Source organism: Anabrus simplex, chromosome 2 (assembly GCF_040414725.1).
Source record: "Anabrus simplex isolate iqAnaSimp1 chromosome 2, ASM4041472v1, whole genome shotgun sequence".
Classification (NCBI taxonomy): Eukaryota; Metazoa; Arthropoda; class Insecta; order Orthoptera; family Tettigoniidae; genus Anabrus; species Anabrus simplex.
This window is the reverse complement of record NC_090266.1, coordinates 1192649227-1192669489: the sequence shown is the minus strand read 5'-3', so window position 1 is coordinate 1192669489 and position 20263 is coordinate 1192649227.

Below are 20263 nucleotides of genomic sequence, written 5' to 3'. Positions count from 1 at the left end.
AGGCCCATATTCACTCAACCGAGACCTGCATACGGTCACAGTATTCACCACGTGAGGGTGCAGATGAGGATGAATTTGTTGACATATTTTATGAAGCATTGAGTAACATTGTAATCAGGGTCAACAGCAAGGATAGGATAGTGCTAATGGTCAATTCCAATGTGAAAGTTGGAAATAGAACTGAAGGATATGAAAGAGTGATTGGTAAATGTGGGGAAGATATGGAAGCTAATAGGAATGGGAAGCATTTGTTGGACTTCTGTGCTAGTATGGGCTTAGCAGGTACAAATGCATTCTTCAAGCATAAGGCTATTCACCACTACACTTAGGGGGACAGGGGAACCAGATCCATAATAGGCTATATCTTAAACGACTTCAAAATCAGGAAATCTGTTAGGATTGTACAGGTTTTCCAATGATATTTCAATGATAGAGACCACTATCTGATCTGTAGTGAACTAAGTATCACTAGGTTTAGGATAGAGTAAGTGAAATCTGTCTGCAAACGAATAAGGGTAGAAAATCTCCAGGCTGAGGGAAATTAGGCAGAAATACATGGATATGTTCATTGAGAAGTTATGAACAGTGGACAGTAAGCAGGTTTAGGATATAGATATGGAATGGGTGACATACAGTGATGCTGTAGTAGAAACAGCAAGGGGATGAGTAGGAACAACTGCGCATAAAAATGGGAAAATTAAATATCTTGGTGGAATAATGAAGTGAGAAGAGCTTCTAAACGTAAAAAGAAGGCTTATCAGAAATGGCTCCAAACAAGGGCTGATGCAGACAGGAAATTGTACATAGATGAAAGAAACAGAGCAAAACAAATAGTTGTTGAATTGAAAAAGAAGTTATGGGAAGATTTTGGTAAAAACCTAGGAAGACTAGGTCAAGCACAAGGGAAACCATCCTGGACAGTAAAAAGAACCTTAGAAAGGTAGGGGAAAAAATGAACAGGGTTTTTGGGTAATTCAGGTGAACTCATAATAGATCCCAGGGAATCACTGGACAGGTGGAGGGAACATTTTGAAAATCTTCTCAACATCAAAGGAAATCTTCCTGGTGGTGTTGTGAACAGCCAAGATCATGGATAGGAGGAAAATGATAGTGGTGAAATTACGCTTGAGGAAGTGGTGAAGGTGGTAAGTAAACTCCATTGTCATAAAGTAGCAGGAATAGATGAAATTAAGCCTGAAGTGGCAAAGTATAGTGGGAAGGCAGGGATAAAATGGTTTCATTGAGTAATAAGATTAGCATGGAATGTTGGCAAGGTACCTTCAGATTGGACAAAAGCAGTAATTGCACCTTTCTATAAGCAAGGGAACAGTGAGGATTGCAACAACTGTCAAGGTATCTCACTGATTAGTATACCATGCAAAGCATTGACTGGCATCTTGGAAGGGAGGCTGCAGTCAATGGCTGAGAGAAAGTTGGATGAAAACCAGGATGGTTTCAGAACACAGAGGGGCTGTCAGGACCAGATTTTCAGTTTGCGCCAGGGAATTGAAAAATACTACGAAAGGAATAGACAGTTGTGTTTATGTTTCGTAGATCTAGAGAAAGCATATGACAGGATACCGAGGGAAAGGATTTTCGCCATACTAGGGGAATATGGGATTAAGGGTAGATTATTAAAATCAGTCAAGGGTATTTATGTTGACAAAGAATGAGTTCTTGGTTCAGGGTATTTACAGGGATTAGACAAGGTTGTAATCTTTCCAAGACTAAACTGATGTTAGTAGGTAAGAAATTCAACAGAGTTGAATGTTAGATCAGTGATACAAAGCTGGAACAAGTAGATAATTTCAAGTAATTAGGATGTGTATTCTCCCAGTATGGTAATATTGTATGTGAGAATGAATCAAGGTGCAGTAAAGCTGATGCAGTGAACTCACAGTTCCATTCAATGGTATTCTGTAAGAAGGAATTCAGCTCCCGAACGAAACTATCTTTACACTGGACTGTCTGTAGACCAACTTTGCTTTATGGGAGCAAAAGCTGGGTGGACTCAGGATATCTTATTCGTAAGTTACTTTGGAAATAACAGACATGAAATTTTTGAGGATGATTGCTGTTACAAACTGGTGGGAACAATGGTAGGAGGCTACTCAGAATGAGGAGATGAAGGCTATGTCTGGAATAAACTTGATGGATGAATCTGTGCGCATAAACAGGCTTCAGTGGTGGGGTAGTATGAGTCAAATGAAGGATGATAAGTTACCTAGGAGAATAATTGACTGTCTTATGGAGGGTAAGAGAAGTAGGGGGAAACCAAGACGATGATGGTTAGACTCAGTTTCTAATGATTCAAAGATAAGAGGTACAGAACTTGACGTGGCCACAGCACTAGTTGCTGATAGAAGATTGTGGCAATGTTTACTAAATTCACAGTGGCTTGCAGACTGAATGCTGAAAACATAACTGTGTATAATGATGATGTATTTATGTACGTGTGTATGTATGCTTAATAGTTACGTGTGATACATGAGTGTTTAGGTACTGTATGTTATGAATTACCTTTCTTTGATCTAATGGCCACTATACCCCAAGCAGAATCTTCTTCGCTTACTTGGGTGGATGGCTCAGATGTTAGTGCACTGGCTTTTTGAGCTGAAGTTGGTGAGTTAGATCCCAATTTAGTCTGACAGCATTTGAAAGTGCATAAATATGCTGCCAACATTTCAGTAGATTTACTGGCTTGTTCTCAATTCTGCAGGGTAAAATTCTGCCACCTCAGTGTCTACATAAATGATGACAGTTTTCAGTGGTGCCTGAAACCAATAACATTATTATTGTTGATGTTGTTGTCGTTATTAATATCTCTTTATTATTTTATCACTGTCTTGTCCAGCTCCTTGGCTGAATGGTCACTATACTGGCCTTCGGTTTACAGGGCCTTGTGTTCAACATCCTGCAGGGCCAAAATTTTTTGTTGCATATAGTTAATTCCCATGGTGTGACAACTGAGTGTTTGCGATTGTCTTTATACTTATCACTCTACCAACCACCACAGAAACATCCAGTAGTAAATACCTCCCTCCACATAGGGTTGGCATCAAGAATTGCACCAAATCATATAACTGGGCATAATCCACAATAGTGCTGAACTCAGATGAATGGGAAAATCCCAGGAACGGACAATATTTTCAAAATCGATATCTCATCTTCTTTTCAGATTTTACACTAACTAATTCAGTAATTTTTTATAAGGTGACTCAAATGAGAATGGCTTTTCCTCTGGGGAGACATCTCTGACTCTGTAAAATGCAAATGCCTAAACCTTTTATGTCTGAAAGAACACACTTATACACATGTGTAAAGTGACATACCATGAGCCAGGGAACACCTATATATTAGTGCATAGAATCAATCAGACAATCATTACTGATCACCCTTTAGGGCTATCACCCAGGTGGCAAATTCCTTATCAATTGTTTGCCTACTCTTTTCTTAAATGATTTCAAAGAACTTTGACATTTTTCAAATATTTCCTTGAAAATTTCTCCCAATCACTAATTCCTCTTCCTATAAATGAATATTTGCCCCAATTTGTCCTCTTCCTTCCCAAATTTATTTCCATATTATGATTCTTGCTAGCTTCAAAAGCTCCACTCAGGATTATTCATATCTTACTATTATCATTCCATGCCCTCTCTGCACCGACAGCTCAGAACATACAGTTTAGTTGAGCTCATTTCATTACTACAAAGTCTTGTCAGATCAAACTTTGCAACATCTTCATATCACTACCCACATGTAAGAAATAAATCTGAGAAAATTGTGCTGCTTTCCTTTGGATTTTTTCCATTTCTCACATCAAGTAATAAAGTATTGACAATTCAAAGAACTTGATGAGGGTATGGATTTTGTGAATATAGAGATGATTTTGTGAGGGAAATAAACCTTTTCAGCTTTCATCGGATCCCTAGTACTTGAAGGAGCAGAGTTTTATGCCGCAAAGGAACTCTCCATTAAGCGCTATTGATTTTAGGTTAAGCTTGCCCAAAATGGTGGTCACTTAACTTGTTAGAACTGTCGTCCAAAATTAGTTCAGTACAACCTCCATTCAATAGGATGGTATAACACGTTGTTTCAATTTGCTACTGTTGTCATGAAATTTAAAGTCGATAAGTCCATGAGAAATTGAGTGCCTGAAGTGTTTTATATCCACTAAACATCCTGCGTGAACTGAGATAACTCATACCACCTTGCCGTGAGCAGCTAGTTGATGTACTGCCTGAATAATAAGATCACCTCCTCACAACTTAAACAGTTTTAAACAACCTGCAATTGTTTAGGAATAGTAGTACCAATTACACAATACAATGTTAATCCAAGACTTAAGACCTGTCAATATACACACACATGTATATGTTTTACTGGCTGCTTTAGAGGTTCCTTTTATCCATAATTTAATTCTAGATGTAAAATAGCAACTGTTACATACCTTGGCATCAGAAATAGAGGTCGAAGTGAAACTCATTTTCTTTCCTTCTAGTTTACAAGGAACTTATGACTAAGAGGCCTCTGTTCTTCATTCTAAGTGGGAATACTAACTAAGGTTCTTACACCCAATAATGGACTTGTAATTTTCCCTAACCTATTAAAAAAGTTGTGTATAAAAAAGAATGTGTACATCTTCGTAACAGAAATGAGTGAAGTTTAAGTCAGGGAGCATCTTTTGTATTAATGAACAGGGTATTCTAGATATTCAGTAGACAAAATAAGGACCACACACATATGAAATATGTGCTAAAAGTCATCACAGAGAACAGTAACCAGCTTGTGGAAATTTTTTAAAGCAATTATTGAGGATTATGAACATAGATATGTACCTTTAAAGAAATTTTAAGGATCCATTATATTATAGCAGGAAAATTGATTAATGTGGAGGAGCAAGTGAGAAAGAAATGGAGTTAGGGATAGTTGTTGTAGAAAGGGGAATATGAAGGAACATACAAGGAAATTGAATTTAGCAAAAAAGTTAGCTAAAGATGACGTGAATGAAAACATAATTCACAACAATATGGATTTTAGAGAACAATGGATGCATATGTATTGATACTTTAAGACAGAAACAAATTCCAGGAATAACATTCCAGATATCTTTACTGAATAAGAGTGTAGTGTACATAATTATGATGATTTTCAGATGGCAGAAGTATTCATCAGCAGTTTGTGAAGATAGTTGGATATAAGTATAATACCCGGGTAGAGGAGATGACCAATATTGGCAGATTACTGAAATTTACATATGTTAATAAAGACATTTTTCTTAGGTCCATTTTAACAAAAAGCAAGCAACAAGTAATAAAAACATTTACAAAGAGTTAGAAAACTTGAAACCTACATAAGCAGCTGGGATAGATAAGATTTCTGAAGATGAACTAAAGCAATGTTTTGGGATATAGTGTCCAAACAGAAATACTTATGTGATCACTGTTTGCATGAAGAAGCACTATCAAATGAACGGAGAGTTACTATAATAGATCAAGTGTAAAAAGAAAAGGGTGATGTACACGAAGTGGATAATTACAGGCCAGTTGGATTGACATGTGTCCTTTGAAAATATTAGGCTAACATTATTTCCTTCTTCTTCCTCTTCTGCATATTAGCATTTACCCCACTTATTTGCAGAGTCTGCTGCTGTGCACTTTCCACTTGAGCAGCTGCCTTTGTGGATCAGTGGGAGAGTACAGGAAAGCATTATTTCCAATTATATTATATATGAATACAAAATTACTTACTGGTTCGACAGTAGGCAGTTCAGGTTTAGGAAAGGTTATTCTTGTGAGGCTATACATTTAGGATTGAAGCAAGATGTAGCAGGCACTGGTATTTTAGATTCAGAAGGTCAAAAATGTCTGTATTACTATTGACCTATCCAAAGTCCTGGAAGACTACTAATGAAAATAAGAGCTATTGAACTAAATAAAATATTTATTGAAGGTCTGGGTAAATATATAGATTAGAGAAATCAGAATATCAGAGTAGGTGAAGACTTAACCGATGTTGTAATAATTAAGAGAGGGTCCTACAAAGCAGTATTGTTGGAATTTTAATCACATATGTCTTTTGTGAGTGATGTTTTACTGTATAGAGTGGTAAATAAGTTACAGCATTGTGAGAAACTGCCAGCCCCGTGGTGTAAGTGTAGCATGCCTGCCTCTTACCCGGAGGCCCTGGGTTCAATTCCTGGCCAGGTAAGGAATTTTTACCTGGATCTCAGGGATGGTTTGGGGTTCACTCAGCCTACGTTATTACAATTGAGGAGCTATCCGATGGTGAAATATTGGCCCTGACCTAGAAAGCCAGGAAAAATTGCTGAGAGGATTCATTGTGCTGACCACATGACACCTCATAATCTGCAGGCCTTCCTGTTGAGCAGCGGTCACTTGGTAGGCCAAGGCTCTTCAGGGCTTTAGTGCCCTAGGGTTAGTTAGATTAGGTTATTGTGAGAAACCACAAAATAGACCTAGACAATGCTGTGTGATGGACAGCAGGCAATGGTATGATGGTAAACAGGATGGAAAGTCAAGTTATAAATTTCACCTAGTGTACTGTACAATAATATATGAGTAATATCCTATTAGAATTTAGTGTGCTTATTTTATTATTGTAAAATATTTGTGTAGTACTGGTGTAGTAGAGGTATCCATAGAAACTCTTACTAAAATTCTGTTGTTGTAAATAGGATAGGCTTAATTGAAGTTTGGAATTGTGTAGTTCTTATGTATTCCTTTCGATATTCAGTAATTAACAGCAATTTTTATCCTGTTAGGGGTTGTAGGATCAAAAATGTAGTTCGACTAAGTAGTATTGTAGTGTAGTCGTATATTAATTACCTTATTGTTGTGTGATCTTTGAGTATTATCTCAGACAATATATCCCTCCATTCATTTATCTTTTTGCAATTAAGTTATTTTATTTTTTTCATTTTTTTCTGTAAAGAATGGCTAAGGAGCGCGAGTGTATGAACTATGGGTGTGGCGAGGCATTGAGGGGTATGAGGGAAGAGTTGGAGAGTTTGAGGGAAATAATTAGGATTCTCATAGAAGACAGGAAGGAAGATAGGATTCCCTCAAACCATGTACAGGTGACAGTAGGTGTACAAGAGGGAGGGGAAGGAAAGGGCAGAGTTAGAAGACAGGTGGTCTAATGTTCTAAGGGGAAGGAGGTTGCAGGCTAAGGGCTCTATTCAGGACCAGAATTCAGGACAGGTGTCTGTGCGAAATCGGTACGAGTCACTCCAGGTAGAACAACATAGGGAAGATGAGGGACAGGGAACTGTTGCTGAGATGTGTGAAAGTAGGAGGAAGGGAAAAGGTAGGAAAGGGAAATGTAGAGTAGAGGATAGGAAAAGACAGGTGGAACAGGGTCATGGGAAGGAGAAAAGTGAGGAGGAAGTAGCTTCTGCAGCTATCAGGAAAGATAGAGCTGACCAGGAGGGGAGGGGATCAAATGAGGTGGGTAGGTTTGAGGCACTGGACATGGGGGATTCCGTCGTTAGACACGTGGGAAAGTGTGTGGAGGAAAGGGAACCAGGGTAGAATGTTATCCAGGAATTAGGTTGAGGCACATGTTGAGGAAAGTAGAAGAGAGCGAGGAGGGGAAGGAGAAGGCAGTAGTGTTTCACATTGGTACTAACAACGAAAGCAAGCTGATATAAGTACCAACATAGTTGGAGATGTGTGGGATCTGGTAAATGCAGCACGGTTGAAGTTTAAGAAAGCGGAGATTGTTATTAGTGGAATACTGTGTAGGAGGGATACTGACTGGAGGGTGATTGGGGATTTAAATGAGACTATGGAGTGGGTATGTGGGAAACTAGGAGTGAAATTTCTAGATCCTAATGCGTGGGTAGGAGATAGAGATCTGTGCTCAGATGGCCTTCACATAAACCGCACTGGTATGTATAAGTTAGAAAATTTGTTTGGAAGGGTAATAGGGAGGTACATTCAGGGAAATGGGGTGGCCTAGGGAGTGGTTTTAAGGGAACAGGGAACTGGAAATCAAGTAGGGATGACATAAAATTGTTAGTGTTGAACTGTAGAAGTATTGTAAAGAAAGGAATAGAATTAAGTAATTTAATAGATATATATTCACCAGATATTGTAATAGGAGTTGAATCATGGCTGAGAAATGATATAATGGATGCAGAAATTTTCTCACAGATCTGGAGTGTGTATCGTAGAGATAGGATAGGAATGGTGTGAGGGGGAGTATTCATTCTAGTGAAAGAAGAATTTGTAAGCTACGAAAAAGTTAAAGATGAGACACATGAAATTCTAGGTGTAAGGCTCATTTCTAAAGATAATAGGCAACTTGATATATTTGGAGTGTACAGACTGGGAAAGGGTAGCACTGACATGGATTCAGAATTATTTGATAAGATAATCAGCTATGTAGGAAACGACATGGAAAGAAATGTGATTGTAGCGGGAGATCTGAATTTACCAGATGTCAATTGGGAAGGAAATGTGAATGACAGGAAGCATGACCAACAAATGGCAAATAAGTTAATATGGAAAGGACAGCTGATTCAGAAAGTGAAAGAACAAACTAGAGGGAAAAATATCCTGGATGTGGTGCTGATAAAACCAGATGAGCTCTATAGAGAAACTGAAGTAATAGATGGTATTAGTGATCATGAAGCTGTTTTTGTGGTAGTTAAAAAGAAATGTGATAGAAAGGAAGGTCTTAAAAGTGGGACTATTAGGCAGTACCATATGGCTGATAAAGCATTCATGAGGCAGTTTCTAAAAAGTAACTATGATCAGTGGAAAAAAGTAAAAAAAAAATGTAAACATACTCTGGAATGGGCTAAAGAAATTGTTGAGGAATGCGAAAACAGGTTTGTACCTTTAAGGGTGGTAGGGAATGGTAAAGACCCACCTTATTATAATAGAGAAATAAAGAGACTAAGAAGGAGATGAGAAATTGAAGGAACTTACTAGGAAATTGAATCTAGCAAAGAAGTCAGCTAAGGATAACATGACCGGGCAAGTTGGCCGTGTGCGTAGAGGCGCGCGGCTGTGAGCTTGCATCCGGGAGATCGTGGGTTCGAGCCCCACGGTCGGCAGCCCTGAAGATGGTTTTCCGTGGTTTCCCATTTTCACACCAGGCAAATGCTGGGGCTGTACCTTAATTAAGGCCACGGCCGCTTCCTTCCAACTCCTAGGCCTTTCCTGTCCCATCGTCGCCATAAGACCTATCTGTGTCGGTGCGACGTAAAGCAACTAGCAAAAAAAAAAAAAAAAAAAAAAAAAAGGATAACATGATGGCAGCATAATTGGCAGTCATACAAATTTTAGTGAAAAATGGAAGTGTATGTATAGGTATTTTAAGGCAGAAACAGGCTCCAAGGAGGACATTCCAGGAATAATTAATGAACAAGGGTAGTGTATATGTGAGGATTTTCAAAAGGCAGAAGTTTTCAGTCAGCAGTATGTAAAGATTGTTGGTTACAAGGATAATGTCGAGATAGAGGAGGAGACTAAGGCCAAAGAAGTAATAAAATTTACATATGATAACAATGACATTTACAATAAGATACAAAAGTTGAAAACTAGAAAAGCATCTGGAATTGATGAGATATCTGGGGATATACTAAAGACAATGGGTTGGGATATGGTACCGTATCTGAAGTACTTATTTGATTATTGTTTGGTCGGAGGAGCTATACCAGATGAATGGAGAGTTGCTATAGTAGCCCCTGTGTATAAAGGAAAGGGTGATAGACATAAAGCTGAAAATTACAGGCCAGTAAGTTTGACATGCATTGTATGTAAGCTTTGGGAAGGCATTCTTTCTGATTAGATTAGACATGTTTGTAGAAATAATAACTGGTTCGATAGAAGGCAGTTCGGTTTTAGGAAAGGTTATTCCACTGAAGCTCAACTTGTAGGATTCACACAAGATATTGCATATATATCTCGGATTCAGGAGGTCAAATGGACTGTATCTGGATTAACCTGTCTAAAGCATTTGATTGGGTGGATCATGGGAGACTACTGGCAAAAATGAGTGCAATTGGACTAGACAAAAGAGTGACTGAATGGGTTGCTATATTTCTAGAAAATAGATCTCAGAGAATTAGAGTAGGCGAAGCTTTATCTGACCCTATAAAAATTAAGAGGGGAATTCTTCAAGGCAGTATTATCGGATCTTTATGTTCTCTTATATATACAAATGATATGAGTAAAGGAGTGGAATCAGAGGTAAGGCCTTTTGTGGATGATGTTATTCTCTATAGAGTAATAAATAAATTACAAGATTGTGAGCAACTGCAATGTGACGTCGATAATGTTGTGGGATGGACAGCAGGCAATGGTATGTTGATAAACAGGGTTAAAAGTCAGGTTGTGAGTTTCACAAATAGGAAAAGTCCTCTCATTTTTAATGACTGCATTGATGGGGTGAAAGTTCCTTTTGGGGATCATTGTAAGTATCTAGGTGTTAATATAAGGAAAGATCTTCATTGGGGTAATCACATAAATGGGATTGTAAATAAAGGGTACAGATCTCTGCACATGGTTATGAGGGTGTTTAGGGGTTGTAGTAAGGATGTAAAGGATAGGGCATATATGTCTCTGGTAAGACCCCAACTAGAGTATGGTTCCAGTGTATGGGACCCTCACCAGGATTACCTGATTCAAGAACTGGAAAAAATCCAAAGAAAAGCAGCTCGATTTGTTCTGGGTGATTTCCGACAAAAGAGTAGCATTACAAAAATATTGCAAAGTTTGGGCTGGGAAGAATTGAGAGAAAGAAGAAGAGCTGCTCGACTAAGTCGTATGTCGAAGTCAAATAAATATTAAAGTTTATTTATTCCACCTCTTTAATACCTAAACATAAATAAACGTTAATATTTATTTGAATTCATTGTACATTTCCATATGGACCTAAACATGAGAATTATAACATGTAAGTCGTATGTTCTGAGCTGTCAGCGGAGAGATGGCATGGAATGACATTTGTAGACGAATAAGTTTGGGTGGTGTTTATAAAAGTGGGAAAGATCACAATATGAAGATAAAGTTGGAATTCAAGAGGACAAACTAAGGCAAATATTCATTTAAAGGAAGGGGAGTTAGCGATTGGAATAATTTACCAAGGGAAATGCTCAATAAATTTCCAATTTCTCAAATCATTTAGGAAAAGGCTAGGAAAACAACAGATAGGGAATCTGCCACCTGGACGACTGCCCTAAATGCAGATCAATATTGATTGATGATTGATTGATGAAACATCCTCTCAGTTTTAATTCCTATGTTGATGAGATGATACATCCTCATGGCTATAACTGTAATTATCTAGGCATTTAAATAAGGAATGATCTCCATTGGAAATCACATTATTGAGTGTTTGTAAAGCTAGGTTACAGAATAATTAATCTTCACTGGGTTATGAGAGTATTTAGGGGTTGTAGTAAAGATAATAATACCAATAAAAATGGTCCATTATTGGACATTAAAATTTTTCCATTAAGTCATTCCTGGTTGCCAGTGTTTCACCCCCGTGTGCTAAGTTGGGCTCATCAGTTGGTACTTAGTATACCCACCAAGATGCATGGCTAATGCATACCGTGGAGGCCACCGCGTAGGCTACTTGTGGCCACTGGCAGTGCCAATGCACTATGAGAGACTTTGTTTCATTACCAAATATTGATGCCTGCTGGCCATCAGATGATATAGATGTTGATTCCCATAAGGAACATGAAATATTTGTCCTGAATGAGTAAATTTATAATACCAATATAATTGGTCCGTTACTGGACATTATAAATTTTCCATCTAACTCATTCCTGGTTGCCAGTGTTTCACCCCAGTGTGCTAAATTGGGCTCATCAATTGGTAAATAGCACACCCACCAAGACACATGGCTAGTGCATACCACGGCGGCCACTGCATAGACTACTTGGAGCCACGCACAGTGCTATTGAACTATGAGAGAAATTTTCTCATTTTCAAAAATTGATGCCTGCCTGGCTATCAGAAGATTATATATGTGTTGATTCCCATAGGGAACCTGAAACATTTGACCTGAATGAGCAAATTTATAATACCAATATAGTTGGTCCATTATTGGACATTTTAAATTTTCCAGCTAACTCATTCCTGGTTGCCATCGTTTTGCCCCAGTGTGCTAAATTGGGCTCATCAGTTGGTAAATAGCACACCTACGAGAAGGCATTCAAAGTGCATACCATGGAGGCCACTGCGTGGGCTATTTGGAGCTACTGGCATACTCATTTACTCATTCAGGACAAATATTACAGGTTCCCTGTGGCAATCATCATCTATATCACATACCACTTAGTCAGGCAGCTTGTCTCCTTTCTCCCAAGCTTCCCTGCCTGAACTCTTCAACATATCGTCCCCACTATGGCAAACTTGCGAAAGTGATGAATAATGATGTTTTGGTCTGTATTTTATTACATCTGTAGCTCATTGTGTATGGCTAACACATAAAACCAATCATTAAATATAAAAATTGATTTGACATGGGTAATCGCAACTTCTTTCAGCTCCTAATTTTTTGACTATTTGTAGATTTGTTAGTTTGCCGGAGGAGGATGATATTTATATCAGTACTTTTTCTGCTTAAAGATCAACCAGAACAAATTGAACTGCTTTTTTTTTGGATATTTTTTTGTCAATTCTGGATAATTAATCCTGGTGAAGTCCCATACAATGCAACCATACTTTACTGTGGTTGTCTGAAAAGAAGTCACGTGCATGCGGAGTAAAGGATGGCAAGGGTTAGCATGGTTGATAGGCATGCACCATTCTCAAGTCTCAAGGACTTACGATAAACATTGGTTCCCTCCTTGGTGATCCTTCTGAAATAAGGTGCTGCTATAAAGATTCAAACTTGGTAGTGCAATTGTGCTTTTGTTACACATTTACTGTAAGTACTGCATAATGAACAGTTCAAGAATGAACACGCCAATCTTTCAGAAAGTTCGCACTCCTTATCATGACTAACATTTGTAGCTGAGTGTAGTATGTTACTCATGCCGTAAATACAAGCTCCTCTGACTTCCCGTGAGATGCAGTTGGTAGTTGGGTTCTTACTGGAGACTTCTATGTACTCCTTTTTTCATCCTCACTACATCCCATAACAACCCTCATAACCATGTGCAGATACCTGTACCATTATTTACAGCCCTGTTTATGCGATTACCCCAATTAAGATCTTTCTTAATATTAACTCCTAGTACTTAAAAAGATCCCCATAAGGAAATTTCACCCCATCAATGCAGTAATGAAAATGGAGAGGACTTTCCTGTTAGTGAAACACACAACATGCTGTGCTTCTCACAATGTAGTTCAGGTCTTTTTGTAGTTGCTCACAATCTTGTAACTTATTTATAACTCTATATGGTATAACATCAACTTTAAAAAGTATTATCTTTGATTTCATTTTTTTTACTCAAATCATTTATATATCTATAAGAAAATATAATGGTCCACTTATACTGCCTTTTGGAATTCCCACTTAATGATTACAGGATTAGATATTGCTTCACCTTCTCTAATTCTCTGAGTTCAATTTTTTGCAAATATAGCCACCCAATCAGTCACTCTTTCTTCTAGTCCAATTGCGTTCATTTTTGGCAGTAGTCTCTCATGAGTTACCTTATCAATTGTCTTAGATAGGTCAACATAAAATGTAATAAGAACTTTTCAGGCCGTCAAAAACACTGCAATTACAAAATAAATTATAACACTATAAACATTTCTTTAAAAATATACACTAAAAACATGCACACTATTATACAAAGAATGACATGTTTTGGTCTACAAGAACATCCTCAGATTCTATCAGATCCCTTAAAACATGCTTATATATATACAGTGTTGTTTACATTGTGTAAACTTGTCAATGGTAGAGAGTTTAGTGATATCATGAACCAGTAATGACAATAAAAATAAATTTACAAATATTAATGTAATGAAAAACTTTTGTACTTATCTAGACTGCTGATGCCAGGTCTGTTGCCACCAAACACTATTTCAGGACTGTGGTCATGTAGAGGAAAATGGAAAGTTTTTGGGTATAGCACACTGCTCCCACGCTCTCCCTCCCCTCTTCACGAGCAGTGTGCTATACCCAAAACTTTCCATTTGGCTCTACGTGACCAATGTCCTGAAAAAGTATTTGGTGATAATGGACTTAACATCAGCAGTCTAGATAAGTATAGAAGTTTTTCATTATATTAATACTTATAAATTTATTTTTTGTCATTACTGGTTCATAGTATCACTAAACTCTCTATCATCGACAAGTTTAGGCAACATAAACAATACTGTTTTAAGTGATTTGATAGAATCTGAGGATGTTCTTGTAGAAAGAAGCATGTCATTCTTTGTATAATAGTGTGTACTTTTACAGTGTATATTTTTACAGATATGTTTATAATATTATCATTCATATTGCAATTGCACTTCTGAGTGTGGTTTACAAATTACTGGAGAGACTTCTTTACAGCAGAATAGGCTCAGTAGGCTATCCATTGAACAAGTGGGCTTTTGCCCAAATCGAATTTGCACAGACCAGGTTCTTCCTCTGACTACACATATTGAAGCTGGTTTTAAAAAATCAACTAAAAACCTCAGTTGTGTTTGTGGACCTTACTGCAGCATACGATACAGTATGGAGACAAGGACTCATCTACAAACTGCTTCGAGTAATACCTTGCAAGAAAATCGCTAAGCTCATTGAAAACATGCTTATAGATAGAAGGTTTCATGTAATTTTGGGAAATAATACAAGTAAGGAAAGGCTCCTTAATAACGGTCTTTCTCAAGGATAGGTACTAGCACCTCCGCTGTTTAACTTATATATATCAGACTTACCGAAAACAGCCTCTATAGCATTTGGTTATGCGGATGACTGGGCATTTGCAACACAGGGCCAATCTATGGAGAACACCAAAGATACACTGACAGCCACCTTAGATCAGTACTTTTGTAAGTGGATACTTAGGCCAAGTTTGAGTAAAACTGAAGTCTCATGTTTCCATCTCAACAACAAACTGGCCCACTGTGAACTTAATGTCAAATTCCAGAACACTAGACTTCCTCACAACAAACACCCAAAATACCTCGGAGTAACTCTTGACAGAATACTGTCCTTCAAGGAACATCTGAAGATGACAAAAGCTAAACTCCGGTCATGGAACAATATCATCCACAAACTGTGTGGCACCACCTGGGGTTCTTCTGCTTCTACCTTAAGAACTTCAGCTCTTGCCCTTGTCTTCTCAACTGTAGAATATTGCTCTCCAGTCTGGTTGAACAGCTGTTACACAAAACTGGTTGAGACACAGCTAAATCATACTTTGCACATTATATCGGGAACCATAAAATCTACTTCCACTTCTTGGCTACCAGTTCTGAGTCATATTCCTGCACCTCACCTATGGAGAAAGAATGCCTTGTTGCATGAGTACTAGAAGCTTTCAAGGAATTCCAATCTGCCAGTCCATGGAGATATACCCAACGCCTTGAACAACAGACTTCGGTCCAGAAATCCACCAATAAGGACTGCCAAAATCCTGGTTGACGAATTCAGCCTGCAGCAGGATTGGATTCAAGAATGGACTTCTATGGCTCCAGCTGAGTATCAGAACTTCCCTTGTATTACAAGAATACCAAAAGGATTTGACCTACCTGGGCAACCCTCAACCGTACCAGGACAGGCCATGGAAAGTGCACTGACTTCCTCTATAAATGGGGAAAACTTCCTTCCTCGGAATGTAGCTGCAGTGCCCCTAAGCAAGCAGTTCATCATATAGTGGAACAGTGCCCCTGAGTGCTTATCAGGGTAGCCCAAAAGACTTTCTTGACCCAAATCCTTATTGTATAGACTATTTGCAGAGCTTGATGTTGAAATTGTAACCTACATGGTGTATTGTATATTTAATTTGTGATTGTTTTTTTATTTTTAATGTCATATGCTACTTAATAATAATAAAGTGTGTTCTTGTACTGTGCATGCAGTTATGGCTCTTTGATATACAAGAGGTGGATATTGCCTTTAAGAGACAAGGGCAATTCTGTGTGAGCTGAATGTATGGATCATTATCTCTGTCTCCATCGTGCAACCCACTTCACCTCCTCTCCCCGGCCCCCTCTCCTATCAGAAGCATGGCAGTGGCTTGTGCTCTGGCATAGCAAATGTGGCATATTCGTCACTTTGAATCCCACACCCTTTAGTAAACGTGTAACCTCATTTTCTCGAAAAGAAAAATTTTCTCCTCCAATCTGATTGCACCATCTTTCTTAACAGAACACAAAAAGCATCCTTGATTATTTTGTTGATATAGTTCTGATACAGCCTGTACGATAGAACGACAGAAAATAGTTACAATTTTGATTAATTCAATGAAAAACCAAGACTCACAGCTAGGAAGGATCTAAAAAATCACTGTTTGGATTTAATTGCCTGTTGTTGGTAGTGATGCTTCTGCCCTATTAATGGTGCAAGCAATCTGAAATATTGTTCAGAAATAATTGTTGCACATAAACTTGGCTTTTCTTCATTTAAAAACTCATATAAACTAATTTATATTCCAAGTTGGATGTACCATCACAGAGTGTTGAGGTATACAGAACAACTATAGCCCATCCTAATAAACTTTTTAAAAACAAAAGAAAAAAGAGACAAACTTTGGAATTGTTTAACAGGGCTGTAATGAATCAGAAGACTTGTTAAGCAGTGAGATAGCAGAGATACAGTATATATAGCTGCTTGAATAATCGACCAGGAGACACAGAAATGTACAGGAAGGAAAATGTGGTTTTTATGTGACTGTTGACATTCTAAACATAGAACTTCCAGTTTTACTTGAGTCTGAACAGCAGGAACGTAATTTTTCATTTCAAAAGTTCCATATGCATTGACTGGGATTCGAGTAACTGCTGCCTTGGTCAGAAGCCTGCGACAAAAATCTTTGGCCATTGTGCTCCCCAATAAACATGTATATATAATGTGTAAAGGGAGGTCATCAATAATGTTTTGCTTAGTCTATAGAAATACAAGACCACACACCTTAAATTGTAAGGCATGTTTCAAAAGTGGTAGGGCACTTTCATAGTTTGTGCATTTAAATGATTTGTCTGCTATAGTGATTTCAAGCTGTTCCACAGACATCAGTGTTATACAATCTGAAAGACAATTTGATGACCCAGCATTCAGTTCAAAATTTTGTAAGAAATTTCTATCCTTGCTCTTGCTACTAATGCACATTAATTAATGGGCCAATCTGCATAACGCATGTGTTCTGTAACATCACATCAAAAACATTTCTCATAAATGGTGAAGATATTTAGTTGCAAGAGCTCAATCTGAAATAGGCCTGGTTCCTTGGTTGAATGGCATGTGCCGAGGGCTTTGGACCACAGGTTCCTGGGTTCAATTTCTGGCAAGGTCAGGGATTTTGAATGTATGTGGTTAATTCCTTTGACTTGGGACTGGGAGTTTGTGTTTGTTCCAACACTTTCAAACACACACAAAACATCACACTACCAACCACCACAGAAACACAGAATGGTAAACATATCTCTCTACATAGAGTTGGCATCAGTGAGGGCAACAGGCTGTAAAACATTGCCAAGTGGACTTGATTGACACAGTTTCACTTGGAGCCCAACAGGGTCTGGGTAAACAAATAGAAGAAGAAGAATTAGAAGAATCTGGAATTTTTATAGTAGACCAAAGGAGGGTGCTAATGACACAGAATGGAAGAAAACAGGCTAAATTCGTGCATCCCATAGAATAGAAAACTACTACCGGTATTGAAAATTTCAAAAACAAAGTCTTTTAGAAGTTCACTGATGGAAGAATAAGTTTGCCATATTTTGTTTCAGGTAATGCTAATGTAATTTTATGTACAGTGATATACAGATTTGCAGCATGGCCCGTAGATCAGACACGTTCTGTCAGTTGCTCTCACTCTAACCCCTTTGTTCTCTCCTTCTCCTATCTCCGCTTCTTGATATGCACTTGCAAACAGATCTATAAAATTATGAACATGTGGCATGCCACCACGTAATGCAGTGGGTCAGTGGTAAGCTACAGATTAATGTCTATCATAACAGCTAAGGTTCGAATTCCAGTATGAACATTTCTTTTGTACTGGTACCCAAATGAATACACCGTGATTACATCAGGTAACGAGCACAACAAGATTTTGCAATCTAATTTCAATGCTAAATTTTTCATCCCATTCTGATATGGCACATTATTTATGCAAGTCAAGAGTGCAAATACTAGCTTTCTTCCAACACAATGATTTTAGCATTCGTGATACAGCAGTTTGGTGTGGTGTTTCATCCAGGGTAACTCAGAGATGTATTCACCAGTGGTGGGTGTCAGGCGACATTAGGCATCTACTGGGCACAGGTTTAAGGCTCCAAGGGAGGAAAACAACTGGTTAGTTGAAACATCACAGGAGAACCCATTCTTAATATAGGTGGATCTCATGCAGGAATCCAAAATTTCTGGATATAGATACACAGTACCTAAATGATAACGAGAATTTGAATTCTATTGCAGAAAAGCTGCCGCCAATGAGTCTCTCTCCAATGAACCAATGGTCAATTGGTGCGCCTTTGCAGAGACGGAATGTAAATCGTAAGTGGGATCACGTCATCTTGTCTGACGAGACTTCTTTCAGTTCGGTGGAAGTCGGGCTGGTTCATGTTTACAGCACATGGGGAGCCCAATGTGACAAAAGTTATATAGCTGTATGTACAAGCGGTGGGTGCATATCAATGTCGTGTTGGTGGTGGGTATTGTCTGGAGGGGCTGGAGTGCTTCTTCGGATAGATGACCATTTCACATTGGACCAATATGGGGACATTCTGCAGAATATTCTTCGGATAGATGACCATCTCATATTGGACCAATATTAGGACATTCTGCAGAATATTATGGTTTTGAGTATGAGAGGGTGCTATTCAAGTGAAGTAATACAGTTCATGCAAGGCAACTCCCCAATCCACACGAGCGGTCGTGTTTGCTGCTGGTTCTCTGAGCAGGACTGCATTGAACTGCTCATTTGGGTCCCTTGATCTCCAGACTTGGACCATGATGAACATGTATAAGCAAGGTGGAAATACCATATAAAGAAAAACTTTCCCCTTGTGTTTGCATGTTGCTTTGTGAGTTGTTATGTTGGACACATGGGAGGAGACAGCCTTCGACGGGGAATACTTCAGGAAGCTTTTTGAATCAATGCCACATCAGCTTTGACAAATTGTTCAAGCTGATGGATACTGGATAAGATGTCAAGTCACATCCAAGAGAGTCCTTTTCAGGACTAACATAACTAAAAGCACAATGTTGGATTTCACATGAATAGAAGCATACATGTATTTCATTAACGCAACAATCTGAAACTAAAAGAAAAGTGATGTGTAGAATAGGCTCTAACTCTGGTTCTCACTGTAACATGTCACCAGGCTTCCTTGGAGCTAATTAACACTCACCATGAACTCGCTTCATATCCTAAGGTCTTCGCCATAAGACCTATCCGTGTCAGTGCGACGTAAAGCAACTAGCAAAAAAAAAAATCATAAGGCTATTCCTTGCTCAGCATGACACATAGCATATTTATACCTCTATAACACTCTGTCAAGGGGCCAGTGAAAATAAACTACGCACTTGCTGAAAGTATTTGAAGTGGAAATGCTAGAACTGTTAATATGGTGCAGTTACACAACATATTAATAGTATGCAGTAAAAACAAATTGCCAATACCAGCATTTTAATCCCGGTTCTCTATGTTGACTACCAAGGACTTTTGCCTCAAACTAACACTGACACACCATGAATAACTTCACATTGAGCTTCACTTGCCAGGCATATCCCTCACTTTAAATAATTATTTAATCATTATGTCAGTTTACCTCCATTCCATTGTATTTCTGTATGTTATTCTGATATTTGGATGGTTTCTTTTGGTATTAAATGTTGAATTTCATCAAGAACATGTCCTTTTGCAATAAGCAAGTTGCATCTCTTTTTGTTGTAGCTGTACTGGCTCATCTGAGAATGATGATACCCATTACAGGACTTCAAAATATTTTATGCATCAGTTTTTTATTTTTCCAGCCTGCCTGGTGGCCACGATCATTATGGCATCAAGTCTATATTGTCTGACACTGTAGCTAGCCAGTTCAAGTTCTGTAGGTCAAAAAAATGTTTACCATCAGAATGTTGGCTGGTAGGGTAGGAGATGTGGTGG